Source organism: Lepidochelys kempii, chromosome 1 (genome assembly GCF_965140285.1).
Source record: "Lepidochelys kempii isolate rLepKem1 chromosome 1, rLepKem1.hap1, whole genome shotgun sequence".
Lineage (NCBI taxonomy): Eukaryota > Metazoa > Chordata > Testudines > Cheloniidae > Lepidochelys > Lepidochelys kempii.
Window position 1 is genome coordinate 334,300,219 of NC_136380.1, and position 16,673 is coordinate 334,316,891.

The 16,673-nt window shown below is 44.1% G+C and overlaps 1 protein-coding gene across 1 annotated transcript in view; it reads right to left on the reverse strand.

Annotated features, from left to right (window-relative positions):
- Positions 1 to 16,673, reverse strand: part of SEMA3E (semaphorin 3E) — a 212,635-nt gene that overhangs the window by 137,506 nt on the left and 58,456 nt on the right. The gene's annotated exons all lie outside the window — the stretch shown is intronic.

Below are 16,673 nucleotides of genomic sequence, written 5' to 3' on the forward strand. Positions count from 1 at the left end.
TTTTTTCCTTATTTCTGAACTATTTTAAATGTGTAGGGCCAAGTTCTCGGACTACTGTGTTGTTGTATAAGGATGTAAATAAAAAAAAAGAATTTGGTCTATCATATTTAACGACTACTGTGGTTTAGGATGACAAATACTATAACTTTTGCTATCCACCACAAGAGCAGATTCTAACTGCTCTCTGCTTTGACTGAGATTATTATCTAACAAACTGGACATTAATTACTGTTGAAAATCAATTAACTGGAATAATGGTTTAAATGTTTTGCTGAATGGTTTGTCGCAAAAGATATGTAGCAAGTAATGATAAAATGCTTTAATTTTAGCTGCAGTTCAGCAGTTATGTCTGGGCTGCCAATCACACCTAATAATCAAGACCCTTTTGCAGTGATAGGAAATCCTGTCAACATTTTCACAAGTGGAAAGTAATTGAATTAACTGCAAAATGCTAACATTATCCCTTTTCATGTGCCTTGAAAAGAAACAGAATTACACATCTTAGAAGTACTGAAATCTTTTAAGACAGGAGCAATTAGGGGTCATAACAGCAGACCTTTCGTATCTAAATCGCATAAGACTCAATACTTCATTATCGGAAGCAGCTGAAAATGTAGACAATACCTGTATGCAAAATAAAGTAACAGGGACAAAACCTTGGTCCCCCTGAAATCAATAGGAAGCTTGCCATTGACCTTAAGACGATCAAGATCTGGTCCTCAATGCGTATCAATGTAGCCTGCACTGCAGCTATTATTGATAACAATGAGCATTGCAACCCCATATGACTCTCACTGGAGTCAATAAAGAGACTCAAATCGATTTCTTTTGGAGTAGGGTTGGGTTCTTCATGAGACGTCAAAAGCACAGATAGGAAAAAGTTAAGCTTCCATGTGGATTAATGCTACAAATGGGATATTTAGATTTCTGCTGTCTCTGTGACCTGAGTCATAGGGTATGTCTATGCGGCAAAGAAAAAGAAGGCAGGTCTACACTACAAAATTAAATTGACCTAAGTTATGTCAACGTACAGCCACCGAAGTAATTAATCACTTTTGCATGTCCACACTATGCTCTTTGTGTCAGCAGTGCATGTCCTCACTAGGAGCGCTTGCACCTATTTAACTGTCATTGTGGGGCTTCTGAAAGGCAGCAACAGGTGATGTAAGTAACACAACGTCTACACTGACACTGCATCGACCTAACTACATCAACCTAAGTGCTATGCCTCTCACGGAAGTGGAGTTATTAAGTCGGTGTCATGGGTGAGTTACATCGGTGGGAGCTAAATTTTACACTATGTCCACACTATGAAATGAGGTCGAATTTATAGAAGTCGATTTTTTAGAAATCGATTTTATACAGTCGATTGTGTGTGTCCCCACTTAAGACCATTAAGTCGGCGGAATGCGTCCACAGTACCGAGGCTAGCGTCAACTTCCAGAGCATTGCACTGTGGGTAGTTATCCCACAGTTCCCACAGTCTCCGCTGCCCATTGGAATTCTGGGTTGAGATCCCAATGCCTGATGGGGCATAAAACATTGTCCCTAGTGGTTCTGGGTACATGTCGTCAGGCCCCCCGTCCCTCCTTCCCTCCCTCCGTGAAAGCAACGGCACACAATCGTTTTGTGCCTTTTTTCCTGGGTTACCCGTGCAGACCCCATACAATGGTAAGCATGGAGCCCACTCAGCTCACTGTCACCATATGTCTCCTGGGTGCTGGCAGACGCAGGACTGCATTGCTACACAGCAGCAGCTCATTGCCTTGTGGCAGCAGATGGTGCATTAAGACTGATAGCCATCCTCGTCATCTCCTGGGTGCTCTTGGCTGGACTCGGTGAGGTCGGTCGGGGCGCCTGGGCAGAGATGAGTGCTCCTGGCAGACCTCAGTGAGTGTCAGGGGCACATGGACATAAATGGGAGAGACTCAGATCATTCTCTTCTTTAGGTTTTGTCTAATGGAGATTCAGTCCTGCATGGTATATTGGCAGAGGCATAGCTCAGTGTTTTGAGCATTGGCCTGCTAAACCCAGGGTTGTGAGTTCAATCCTTGAGGAGGCCATTCTGCCTCAGGCTGCTCTCCCAGCCAGCAGCACCACGAGCACCCAGGAGATGACGACGGCTAGCAGTCGGACTTCACTGTCTGCTGCCAGCCTACCCCTTGCTCCTCCCTCCATGAAAGCAACAGCCGACAATCGTTTTGCGCCTTTTTCCGTGCAGGCACCATATTGCTGTCAGCATCGTCATCCACCCGCCGCTTCCGCTGCCACTCTGCTCTCCTGCAGACGCCATACCATGGCAAGTATGGAGCCTGTTCAGATCTCCGCGGCGATTATGAGCATTGTAAACACCTTACGCATTATCATGCAGTATATGCAGAACCAGAACCTGCAAAAGCAGGCGAGGAGGCGACAGCAGCATGGTGACGAGAGCGATGAGGACATGGACACAGACTTCTCTCAAAGTACGGGCCCCGGCAATGTGGACATCACGGTGGTAATGCAGCAGGTTCATGCCATGGAACGCCGACTCTGGGCCCGGAAAACAAGCACAGACTGGTGGGACCGCATAGTGTTGCACATCTGGGACTATTCCCAATGCCTGTGAAACTTTTGCATACATAAGGGCACTTTCATGGAACTTTGTGACTTGCTTTCCCCTGTCCTGAAGCGCCAGAATACCAAGATGAGAGCAACCCCCATAGTTCAGAAGCGAGTGGCGATAGCCTGTGGAAGCTTGCAACACCAAACAGCTACCAGTCAGTCGGGAATCAATTTGGAGTGTGCAAATCTTCTGTGGGGGCTGCTGTGATGCAAGTAGCCAAAGCAATCACTGAGCTGCTGATATCAAGGGTAGTGACTCTGGGAAATTTGCAGGTCATAGTGGATGGCTTTGCTGCAATGGGATTCCCTAACTGTAGTGGGGCCATAGACGGAACCCATATCCCTATCTTGGCACCGGAGCACCAAGGCAGCGAGTACATAAACCAAAAGGGGTACTTTTCAATGGTGCTGCAAGCACTGGTGGATCACAAGGGACATTTCACCAACATCAATGTGGGATGGCCAGGAAAAGTACATGATGCTCGCATCTTCAGGAACTCTGGCCTGTTTCAACAGCTGCAGCAAGGGACTTTCTTTCCAGACCAGAAAATAACCATTGGAGATGTTGAAATGCCTATAGTTATCCTTGGGGAGCCAGCCTACCCCTTAATGCCGTGGCTCATGAAGCCATAAACAGGCACCCTGGACAGTAGTCAGGAGCTGTTCAGCTATAGGCTGAGGAAGTGCAGAATGGTGGTGGAATGTGCATTTGGACATTTAAAAGCGCGCTGGCGCAGTTTACTGACTCGGTTAGACCTCAGCTAAACCAATATTCCCATTGTTATTACTGCTTGCTGTGCACTTTAGAATATCTGTGAGAGTAAGGGGGAGATGTTTATGGCGGGGTGGGAGGTTGAGGCAAATCGCCTGGTCGCTGATTACACGCGGCCAGACACCAGGGCAGTTAGAAGAGTACAGCAAGGCGCGCTGCGCATCAGAGAAGCTTTGAAAACCAGTTTCATGACTGGCCAGGCTATGGGTGTGAAAGTTCTGTTTGTTTCTCCTTGATGAAAACCCCCGCCCCTTGGTTCACTCTGCTTCCCTGTAAGCTAACCACCCTACCCTCCCCCCTTTGATCACCGCATGCAGAGGCAATAAAGTCATTGTTGCTTCAAATTCATGCATTTTTTATTAATTCATCACACAAATAGGGGCATAACTGCCAAGGTAGCCCGGGAGGGGTGGGGGAAGAGGGAAGGACAAGGCCACACTGCACTTTAAAACATATTGAATGCCATCTTTCTATTGCTTGGGCAGTCCTCTGGGATGGAGTGGTTGGGTGCCCAGAGGCCCCCACACTGCATTCTTGGGCGTCTGGGTGAGGAGGCTGTGGAACTTGGGGAGGAGGGCAGTTGGTTACACAGGGGCTGTAGCGGCGATCTGTGCTCATGCTGCCTTTCCTGCACCTCAACTATACGCCGGTGCATATCAGTTTGATCCTCCAGTAGCCTCAGCATTGACTCCTGCCATCTGTCAGCAAGCTGACGCCACCTATCATCTTCTACCTGCCACTTATTATCTTCAACCCACCACCTGTCCTCACATTCATATTGTGCTTTCCTGAACTCTAACATTGTCTGCCTCCACGCATTCTGCTGGGCTCTTTCAGTGTGAGAGGATTGCATGAGCTCAGAGAACATTTCATTGTGAGTGCATTTTTTCGACTTCTAATCTTCGCTAGCCTCTGGGAGGTGATGGTAGGGGGAGTGTTGAAACATTTGCAGCTGTGGGAGGGAAAAAAAGGGAGAGTAGTAGTTAAAAAGAAACATTTTAGAGAACAATGGATAGACTCTTTCAGGGTGAACCTTGCTGTTAACATTACATAGCACATGTGCATTTGGTACAAGGTCGCATTTTGCCTCTTATATTGAGGGTCTGCCGGTTTGGTGGCGGGCAAAAGAATTTGGCTCGCAGGCAGCCATGGTAAGCCACAGTCTTTTGGTTTCTTTAACCTCCATAACATGTGGAAATGGTTTCAAACAACAGCGCCCTCATTTCCCATACCAAACAGCTGTTGGGTTGGCCATTTAAAATGCGTTGGCAATTTAAAAGGAGGGGCTGTGGTTTTCGGGTTAATGTGCAGCACAAACCCAATTACCCCCCCCACACACACACCCAATTCTCTGGGATGGTCACTTCACTCCTCCCCCCACCGCATGGCTAACAGCGGGGAAGATTTCTGTTCAGCGACAGGCAAACAGCCCAGCAGGAACAGCCACCTCTAAATATCCCCTTAATAAAATTACCCTATTTCAACCAGGTGACCATGAATGATATCACTCTCCTGAGGATAACACAGAAAGATAAAGAACGGATGATGCTTGAATACCAGCAAACACCAGGACCATACGCTGCCATGCTTTGTTCTGCAATGATTCCCGACTACGTGCTACTGGCCTGGAGTGGTAAAGTGTCCTACCATGGAGGACGGAATAAGGCTGCCCTCCCCAGAAACCTTTTGCAAAGGCTCTGGGAGTACATCCAGGAGAGCTTTATGGAGCTGTCCCTGGAGGATTTCTGCGCCATCCCCAGACACGTCAGCAGACTTTTCCAGTAGCTGTACTGGCCACAAATTAATCATTAAACATGCTTGCTTTTATATCATGTATTATATTTACAAAGGTACACTCACCAGAGGTCCCTTCTCTGCCTGGCGGATCCGGGAGCCCGCCTTGGGTGGGTTCTGGCTCCAGGTCCAAGGTGAGAAACAGTTCCTGGCTCTCGGGGAAAACGGTTTCTCCGCTTGCTTGCTGTGCGCTATCATCTTCCTCAGGGCTTTGAGTAGATGCTTACCTTACATCGACCTAACTCTGTAGTGTAGACCAGGCCAAAAACACCAGAGCAGCAAGTCTCAGAACCTGGGGCTACAGACGCGGACTCACAAGACTTGCTCTATGGCACTAAAAATAGCTATGTAGAAGTTCAGGCTCGAGCTGGAGGTTGGACTTTGTAACTCACCTCCTTTCCTTGGCTTCAGAGCCTGCACCTAAACATCTACATGGCTATTTTTAGGGCCAGAGTGATTACTAGTCTGTAGACTTGCGCTCCGAGACTTACTAACACAAGGTTTCTTGTTTCCGTGTACTCATACCCATTGAAGCTAGAGATGGAAAAGATTTTTTAGAAATTTTTTTATTTCTGAAGATAGTTATAATGTATATTGTGTCAATGTATAATGTATAATGTATATTGTGTATATAGCTGTTACACAACTAACACATTCAGCATCAGTGAAATTAACAATTCAGCTTCAGATTACCCTTAAATATATCGTAATTATGGAACTTGTTTCTGTATAGTCTTTAATCTTTCTAGCCAAATCTTAGTCACGATGGCTTACATTTTCAAAAACGTCTAGTAATTTTGAATGCCCAACTTGAGAAGACTTGAAATGGTGAACACTGGCCCTCTAAAAATCAGACTGCCCTCAGCATGCCTCATGTTGGGCACCCAAAAACTGAGGCATCCAAAATTCAATAATTACCATTGAAAATTTAATTCAATAGTGCTTTAGGTAACTAGAAATAGAATACTTACTGGAAAACATGACAGCACAGCACTTTTATTATCTACTTCACACAGAGGCTTAGAAGTTTAATACAGGCATTGGAATAGTAACTTCCATACTAATATTACGTCATCTCAGTTGCATGACTGCTCTTATACTAGGAATTTAACGCCTACTTTACAGGACTAGAAGATGAAAGTACAAGAAAGATGCTTGCAGATATTCCAGCTCAGTTGGGTTCTGGATGAAATATATTTTTTCCTTTAAACTAGGGAACACATTTTCAAATAGAAATTCAGCTGTAGAACTGTTGCTAAAGGTAATAGAGCATCAGAAGGCACACTCTGAATATTACACAAAGAAAAGGAGTACTTGTGGCACCTTAGAGACTAACCAATTTATTTGAGCATAAGCTTTCGTGAGCTACAGCTTCATCGGATGAAGTGAGCTGTAGCTCACGAAAGCTTATGCTCAAATAAATTGGTTAGTCTCTAAGGTGCCACAAGTACTCCTTTTCTTTTTGCGAATACAGACTAACATGGCTGCTACTCTGAAATCTGAATATTACACGTAATGCTGGACTTTTCTGAGGTGTTTCATAGTTGTTGCTGACATGCTCCGCTTTTTATACTGAAAGGTTCTCATACTATTGCCAAATTCTTATCATTCACTTTTAAATTAGTTAATCAAATACATCCTGTACTTTTATGGATAGAAATTACTTTTTTTTCAACATCCAGGTAACGATCCACTTTCCAATTATTCTTCACACACAAGCCTACGCATACAGTAAAAAAGGCAATGTACAAATCTAGTAGAATCAAAACAGCTTCCCCCCAGTGGCAGTTTATTTCAGTGGTGAATGAAATGATCCACTTTGATTATCAGTTTGTAAAGCTCTTTGCAATCCCTTGGGATGAAGGGATTGAAAAGGAAGGTAAGTAATTATTGCTACAGTACAAGAACAGAGTGTAAACTCTACACCAATATATTCAGATCTTGTATTCATTTTGTAACAAATACTTACAAGAGACCTAAAATAAATGTACCAAAAGTGTTTCCATTGTTTTCCTCTAACATGACTAGAAAATTTGTTCATAGATTTATAGAATGGAATTCTGTCCCGATTTAAATCAATGAGAGTTTTGCAACTGACTTAAAGTGGTCATGAATTAACCCACAGATATTAAGGCCAAAAAGGACCATTATGATCCTCTTGTCTGACCTGTTGCATATTACAGGCTGTAGAATTTTACCCAGTAATTCCTGTGTCAAGGTCACTCCTGTTGAGCTAGAGTATGTATTAATTAGAAAGCTATCCAACCTTGATTTAAAGACTTATTGGAGATTTTTCCATTTCCCTTGGTTAGCTGTTCCAAAGATTAATTACCCTCTTTGGTAAAAATCTGCACCCATTTCCATTCTGAATTTTTCTATCTTTCCCTTCCCTCCATTCAATCTTACTGTGCTTTAGTCTGCTGGATTATTGGTGGCTAAAAGATGAATTAAGAAATGCTAATATTTTGGAAGGATAATATGAGGAATTCAAAAGAGGCAGCCTTGTTAGATTCTTTTTTAAACTTCTTTGCATGTACACTCAAGCAAAATGATGGGCATAATGCCATTAGATATTTTACTGATTAACACAATTTATTCTCAGTGACGCACAGGTGTTCTATGAAGTGGAGATACTAGAAGTCTGGAGCAAATTAATTCTTTGCTTTCACGTAGAGTATTCTCAGAGTGCTACGTTTCAACTAAGAGGACCCCCAAATACATTTATTTGCCCATGCTGCATCTACCAAGCAGAGTTTGGCTGAGTCTGTTCTTAGATGTCTTAAATACATCATGGGTAGATATAAAAGTTGAGTTTGGAAATGTGTGTTCTTAAAAACAGGATTAATAAATTAATAATCGGAAACTTTAAACACTGAGTCAAAATATCATTTTAGGGATTATCTTCAAAGGTGTCAGAATTCATCTCTAAATAGAGTGGAAATTCTTCACTGATTTACATCCCCAAATGATGTTGCACACAGTGTATATCAATGAAGCAAGAACCCACATGTGGTATCGTCAGCTCAAGTCAGCTCTGTGAAAAGAGGAGAAAAATCATAAAGAAAAGTTGAAGAGGGGACTTATCCTACTCCCAATTTATTCAATTGGAGTAATGCCATTGACTTCCATGGTAGCAGAACTGGGAAATGGTCTATACCTATACTCAGTATAGAATAAAGATGTCAAACATTTCTAACGAGTGTTACTATTAACATCTCACTAATATCTTGTTAAATTATAAAGTAGACTTTTAGAACTATGCTCACATATATTTCATGGCAATTTGTCCTTGTCATCTATTCTAATTTTGCTCAAAATAACTCTTTATAAAGCTGTTTTAGAAAGAAGCAACGAGAGCTCCATTTGCAGATTTATAATCAGCAGCATATGAACTTTACAATGGGGATGAAGTTTCACATCGTAACCTCTTGCCTCATTCACTAAGATCTGAAGTTTATGCCCATGATTAAAAACTTTCAACATGAATGGCCCTGGCTGTCAGAATTAAAATTCCTAGCAACAAAGGTTTTTGAAATCTTTAATAGCTTGCAGCACTGGAATAGGAAATCTAGCACGTGCTGTTAGGCTGCAGTGCTGTTTAACAATGCAAATTTTCTCATAATAAGATGAGAATCAGATGAAGAGATTGTGCAGCAGTTTACTAGGGCCTTGTCTACCCTACAAATTGTGGTTGACACAAGTTACATCAGCATACAGCCACTGAAGTTTGCACGTTGCTCAGATGAGTGCACACGTGGCTGCTTGTATCAGTACTGTGTGTATTTACTAGGAGTGCTTGTGTTGATGTAAAGTGTGGTGTACCATAGGTAGGTATACCAGTATGCCACATGACACCATCTGGTGAAATGCCTTTTCCCTAAATTTTCACAATGTGTTGTGGGATAGAAACGACTCACCCAGGGACTTCTAAGAGCTAGGGATCAAGTTCCCCATATGCAACTTTCTCCATCGCATAATGTCACCTGTATCCAATAATTTTTGCATCTTTTTTATTTGAACCCACAAACTTGCACAGCACTTTCAGGGTCTGCCAGCTCTGACAGAAGCCTGGAATCCGCAGAGATCTGCACTGTTATTATGAAGTTTACAAATACATTACACACAATTCTCCTGTATTTGTAGACCTTCACGAAGTACCACAACAGCAGGGGACATGACAATGTCTTCGAGGACAGTTTGCTGAGCGACATAATGAAAATAGGTTGTTGGTGGCATTCACGGAGCAGCTTCAGATGGTGGAGTCTGCTTCTGGGCCTGAGAAAGAAGCACCAACTGGCAGGATCACATTGTAATGCAAGTTTGGGATGATGGGCTGTGTCTGCAGAGCTGTGAGATGTGAAAGACTACATTCCTGGATCTGTATGCCGGACTCGCCTCAGCTCTCCAGATCATGGACACCAGAATTGGAGCTGCATTGACAGTGGAGAAGCAAGTGGCAACCACACTCTGGACGCTTGCAATGCTGGATTGCTACAGGTCGGTGGGAAATCATTTTGGAGTTGGAAAATCCACAGTGGAAGCCATTGTCATTCAAGTGCACAGGGCCAGTAATCATCTCCTGCTACTTAGGACTGTGACTCTCGGTAACATGCAGGAAATAGCAGATAGATTTGCACAAATGGGGTTGCACCAGCCCACATTGTCACAAAGTAAATCAACAGAAAGGGCTACTTTTCTATGGTTGGTATGCTGGGGATATCAGTGTGGGCTGGTCAGGGAAGGTGCATGATGCTTGCATCTTTAAGAACCCAGGATTGTTCTGAGAGCTGCAAGCAAAGGCATTCTTCCCTGCCCAGCAATATTGAAATGTCAGTAGTAATTCAGGGGGACTCAGCCTACCCCATTGTCCCTTGGCTCATGAACCCATACACTGGCCACATGGACAACACCAAGGAATGATTCACCTACTAGCTCAGCATGTGCAGAATGACTGCTGAATATGCTTTTGGTAGGTTGAAGGGATGCTGGCAGTGCTTACTCACTAGACTAGATCTTAGTGAGAAAAATATCCAAATGGTTATACCTGTCTGTTGTGTTCTGAATAATATCTGTGAGACAAAGGGAGAAAAGCTGATTCCAGGGTGGAGGAGGGAGATGGAGCTCCGCTGACTTTGAGCATCCAGACACAAGGGCTGTTACAAGAGCCCAACACTGCAATTGCTGTTGTGAAATAAAAGATAATTTGCTTCTCCAAAACCAGAACTTTATTGAGTGGGGAAAAACCAGTACAGAAAATCAATGTGCAAAAATACCCTCAGCCTATGGCATACAAACCCACAGGCAATGTTATACAAATCTTTAACATAATGGGGTGATAATTTTAAATTAGGAAGTAAACATTTATGTCCATTTGAGTGCACAAAAATAGTCTGTTGTGGCTACACATACAGAAACTCTGCTTCTCATAGATCTGTGTATCTGAAGCTGTCTCCCAGCATGGACTGGTCGGGGTCCTGATGAGCCCCACAATGCTATGTGGTATGTTGGGGGGTGTAGGAAGCAGCAACCATGGAGTTCTCCAAGGACTGCTAAGGGTGGAAAATTCAGGATTTTGAGACCTGTAAGTCAAGCAGAGCCTGCAGCACTTGGGTTTCTGGCCTAAGGAGAACCATTATGTCCTGGTATATCTCCCTATCCTTGTCCTGCTGGGATTCCCGGGCCTGCTTCCTGCTCTCTGCTTTTCTCCATGCTGTCATTCATATTGCACCCCAAGCACTTTGTCCACCATTTCATGCAGCACTGGGTTTCAGGATCTCACAGAACATACCCTCCCTATTCTTCTTCTTTCTCATCCTTATCAGGGCCAGGCATGCTGTGGGTGTGGAGGGGGCATCCTTCAGGGCCACCACACCAGAAGCTGCTGATAACAGATGTACCACTGGATTTACAGACGTTTAATACAACATGCTTATTGACATGTCAGCTTTGGAGTGCTTCTACATTGTACAGCTCTCCAGCCCCAGCCATAGTGAGTATGGCCCACCAGGGATGGGAGGAGGAGGGATATTCTGTGGTAGGAAGCTATGAAGTTTCTGTCCCTATTCCGTCAGTACGAGTATAAGGCAATGGCACTGAATCGTGGCACTATTTTCCACAGGTGATGGTGGTTTTAGCTGATATTTCACTCCTGAGGGTCACAAAGACACAGAGAACACAGCTACTACTGGCATCTAGGCCTGTAAGACGCTAGACTGTTTACTGCAATGGTGCCAGCAGAACTCATCACAGAGTGGCAAAGGAAAGCATCCTACTGCGGCGGAAGAAATAGAGCTGTCATTCTGTGATGGGATTCACTCACCACTGCGGCACCTCCTGCTGGCTATCCAGGATTAGCCAGTGCGCCCTCTTCTGGTGGTGTCTCCCCACCATCACTTCTGCTTCTGGATCTGTGTTCTTACAAGGACCATGGTGTCCTCTTCAGGACACAGCCCTCCAGCCATGTCCCACTCTGTTCTCCCCTGTTCTGGGGGAATGTACCACAGTCTGATGGTCCAGTTACTTCCTCAGCAGTGCGTGCAGGTGTGTGTGTGTGTATGTGGGGGGAACGACCTGGGCCCACCCACTACTCTGGGTCTCAGCCCAGGGATTCTGTAGATGACAGCCACATAGTGCGTCCCCTCCAACATCCCAGTACCTTTCTCTGGGCCACTTCCCCGTGACCCTTATTTCAGGGCCTCAGCATGCCAGCAGTCAGCCAGGAGCTCACTCTCACTCCCCTGATCCTGCCCAGCACTGCTTTGTCCAAGATGCTAGCTTCCTTCCTCCTGCAAGGCAGCCAATTCTCCCTCCTTGAGCTCCAGGGAGCAACTGCCCCTGCTCTGCCCTGCAGCTTTTCTTATATGGGCCTGCCCGGCCCTGGTTGGCTCACAGCCCCTTTCCTATTGGCTGCTTTTCGCACAGCCTCGCTAGGGCTCCATTAATCCTTTATAGGCCAGTGTGGGGTGGGTAAAGGATCACACATCCCTGGAAGTCTGTGGGAGAGGACTGCAGAGTATTTCCATGAAATTTTCATCAAGGTCTCTCAGAAAGATAAACAGCATATCACTATGCACATAAACAAGGTGCTCCACATGGCCCCTTGTCTATCCCAAAAGGAGAATGAAAAGCAGATGACAACTCTACCTCTGTTTGTTGTACCTCTACCTCTTCTCATACAAGTAAAACAGTAAAAAGTTGATAACTTTTTCTTGTTAGCTTGGAGATGGGGCCACATGCTATATTTAAATGTAAGCACTGTAAGAAAACATGCATGCACACACATTTACCCGAATACCCTTCCTCCTCATCTATATGTGCCTGGCAGGACTGGATAGAGCATGAGGAGTCTCAAACAGGTTCTGGCTCGTGGCATGGCTGGAGTCCCCCCGCTCTCTTTCACTGTTCATGGTAGGGGTCTGTCTCAGGCTCCTTGGAGGTATCCATAGTAGTCTGCAGGGTGCTGTTGGGGTCTGCACCATGAATGGCATGCATCAACTTGTAGAAGTGGCAGGTCTGTGGTGCAACACTGGATCTATTGCTGTGCTCCCTGGCCTTGTGATATCCCTGCCTGCATCCCCCATGCAATTTGCTCATACATATCCACATTTCTATGGCTGGATCATACATGTGCTTGTATAGCCTCTTCTCCCCACAGGCCCAGGAGATCCACTACTTCCAGTCTACTCTGGCGGAAGTGTGTCTACTGTGTGGACATGATCAGTCAGGCAGCTGCGCACAAAGAAGATGCTAAGTGTACTCACCAAAGTGGCCAATCAGGAAAAGGCATATTAAAAAACTCCAAGGGTCTAATGGATGTGTGGGTCTAATGGAAGGTGTGGCTTCCACTGTCTCTGACCCCTGGGCAACAGAGTTTAAAATAGTGACCACAATGGTCACTGTCGCAGGGAATAGACATTGTGGACAGCTGCTAGAGGATTGTTTGGGCTGACACAGGTCATGCAGTGTCTACACTCACACCTTGTTAATCTCAGTAGCTCCATCATGGCTCTTTGGGCTGAGGGGTGTGCTGGCCGCTGCTTCCTCCAGCCCCGACTGGCCTGGAACAGTGAACTGTGGCCAGTGGGAGCTGCAATCGGCCGAACCTGCGGACGCTGCAGGGAAAAAAAAACCTTCCCGGCCCGCCAGTGGATATCCCTGATGGGCCGCGTGCCAAAGGTTGCCGATCCCTGCTTCATGCCATTCAGGGAGGTGGTTTTACTGTGTTGCTGTAACGGGATGCTTAAGTCAGCCAGAGACAAATTTAAGTGTAGAAATGTGAACACATAGGTCGATGCAAGGCAACTTACATCAACCTAACTTTGTAGCGTAGACCACGCCTGAGAGACAAAACCTGCTGTCCTTACTCGTATGGCCCATACTCCTAATTTACGGTAAGGCCGACTTATACCACGCAGTGCAAAGAGCAGTAAAGTGGGATGTAAATATAATTCCACTTTAAGACCCTTTACACTAACTAGGAAGGGATACAGTTGCCGAAGTATAACTGAGAATTGGGCCCAGGAAATTTTGCCTAGCAAACAAGAAATTATGAAACCGCAGGAATTAATCCTAAAAGGTGGAGGCAATGCCTGAAACAATTTCAGGTAAGATGAAAAGCCCTGTTTGTCTGGAACTATTTTGTATACTTAAACCACAGATTCAAAGGGACTTCTTGTGTTTTGGGCAAGTTGCATTTTGAAATTGACTGATAGCCCATGCACAAAACTCTGAAAAAAGGAAAAGAAATGATAATCTGTATTTCAAGCTGCAATATTTCACACACACAGTATCTATCTATCTGTATAAAACTGTGTGTACGTGTGTGTGAGAGAGGTTAAGGTACTGAGCTGGGATCCAGGAAATCTCGTGTTCCAGCCCCAGCTCTACCCCCAATTTAACGTTTGAGGAATTCACCTCATTTTTGTGCCTCCATATGTAAGATAGAGATGATACTTCTTTTGTAAATTTAAACTATTTAATGAGCCTAGACATTTGCAAATAGTAAACAAAATTAGTTTATATATGGTTCTGTGTTGTTGTTTTTTACTGTTAGTAATATAGCTGATCAGGAACTGGAAAATATCTTTCATGACTATATTTTTCCTGGGTTTTGTCAAAATGTGGTTTCAACAGAAATTCTCCAACCAGCTCTAGTTAGCAACACACACATTTGACAATAGACTGACTTGTTCAAGCATTCTTATAGTTATGAGAGTATTCAGAGAGGGGATATGTAGGAGGTAGGGAAAGTTACATACATTAGAGCTTTCCTTCCTGATTAGAGTGGGGCAAAATTTTTCAGACAAGTAATTTATTTGAGGAAAAAATGAAGTTTGGCTGACCCAAACCTATTTGCGAATTTGACATGAATAGTTTCGGCCCTTCACAAAAAGGCCAGAAGAGAAGGTGCGGGAGTGGTGGGATTGCTGGCTCCTCTTCTTCTCCTCCAGACCTTTCGCTCGGCAATTAAAGTGTGGAAAACCCAAGTTTGAATCCCCTCTCTCAAACAGACTCTTTCAAGTCACCAACATTTTTTTAAAAAATTCAGATTTGGTTCAACCTGAACTGAATTTTTTATTTATTTTGAAGACCTGCCATTGAACTAAAAAAGAAAATCAATTATTTACCCAGCTCCATTTTTGACTCAGGACTCCTGAATCATTTTCTCCAGTTGAAAACTTTGTGGCAATAATTACTTATCTGTTTTGGTACAGACATGCCACCAATTAAACTACCTTTATTATTAAAAAAAAAGCATCCGCCTCCAAAAAACCACAACAAGAGAAGAGAGACCGCTGAAAGTGTAACACTTGTTATGTACTGTCCCATTGGTAGAAAAGTCCCTGAGGCTGTGTGCATAAGAGTATGATGATATGCTACATGCAGTATACAGCATGCATTCTGCACATAAGCAACTACGGCAAGTGATGCTATGGAAGAATAGGTTTCAGAGTGAGCTGTAGCTCACGAAAGCTTATGCTCAAATAAATTGGTTAGTCTCTAAGGTGCCATAAGTACTCCTTTTCTTTATGGAAGAATGATATTTAAAAGTTATTAGAGCTGAATATACTAAATCTAGGGCTTCGGGGGATGTGTTTCTGGGTTTGTTTTATTTTATTTACACACACACACTTTTATCTGCACGCTAAGTAATAAAACACACCTTGGGCCAACGGCTAGTCCATTACTAGCAAAGCTCCATTTGATGGGCACAAGATTGTCACCTAATGCTGGACTGTAGAAATTAGTTGATATTGTAAGATTACCTCCTTAACATAGTCTCATTGTTTAGTGGAAAGACAAAAGCTAACTGAAAGCTGAGGAAACTTTGCAAAGTTTATCCAATTTAATGCTCAATGGCCACAACCCTTACTCTGCCTGCTCAGATTGTGACTAGCCCTGGGGAAGAGAGCCAGGGCTATTTTCCCCACCATGCCTTTTCCCCATCATGTTGGCCAGAGTAGGTGACCACGCATGCAGGGGCAGGGTGGAGCAACTTACTCCCCTCCCAGAGTAAGAATGAAACAGGGGAAGAATTTTGATGTAACATCACAATTTGTTCCCTGTGCTCCCGGGGTGGAGGTGCTCCACACCATACTAAGGGCAGACTGTAAGGTTAGAATATCTTCCTTAAAACATAGGCTTTGATTCATATGCCTCTCTACATAGAACAGTATTTGGGCACATGCTTAAGTGCTCTCCTGAGCAGTGATGGACTTTATGATGTGTTTAATTTTTTTTCTACAGAGCTACTCTTGATTTATGCCAGTGGACTGCAGTTAAGAAAGAGAAAAAACCTGAGGACAAACTCCATTCTCAAGTCGCTCTCTGCAAACATACAATTTTCAACAAAAAAAAGTTTTCATTATTTATTTTTGGTCAGAACAGATTGTGCTTTTGGAGGCACCTTTCAGCAAGAGCTGATGTGTAAATTGCACCACCCCAGGAACAGCCCACAGAAACACTAACTGAGCTGTAGCTCGCGAAACCTTATGCTCAAATAAATTTGCTAGTCTCTAAGGTGCCACAAGTCCTCCTGTTCTTAGAGCCATCTGAGTCACCATTCCTCCCTCCTTGCTCCCAGGGGGGAAATAATTTACCAAACAGCTTACACCAGACACAGATTACTTACCCACCTCCATGCCAGCTCAGCTACTCCAGCCAGCAAGTGGGGAAGTGGCACCAAGACTCTCATTCTGCTCATTTCTTGCCCCTTCCTGGCCACGTGCTTTGGGCAGGCAAGCGACCCTGCAATGCTTACTCCTATGTGTGGACCCAAGGTCTGAGTAACCCCAGGAAGGGAAGGTATAAGGGTGGTGTTGGGGTTCTTACTCCCTTGTGTGGGCATGTAGCCCAAGCCAGAACCTAGTTTTTTTAGCTGAAACCCTGTCTTAAGAACTAGGGCTAACTTTTAAGTTTTCAATGAACATCGGTTTCAATGATTCAAAAAGAAAAATATTACTGCATTATATACATAAATGAGAATAATTAGCTACTTGCAGTA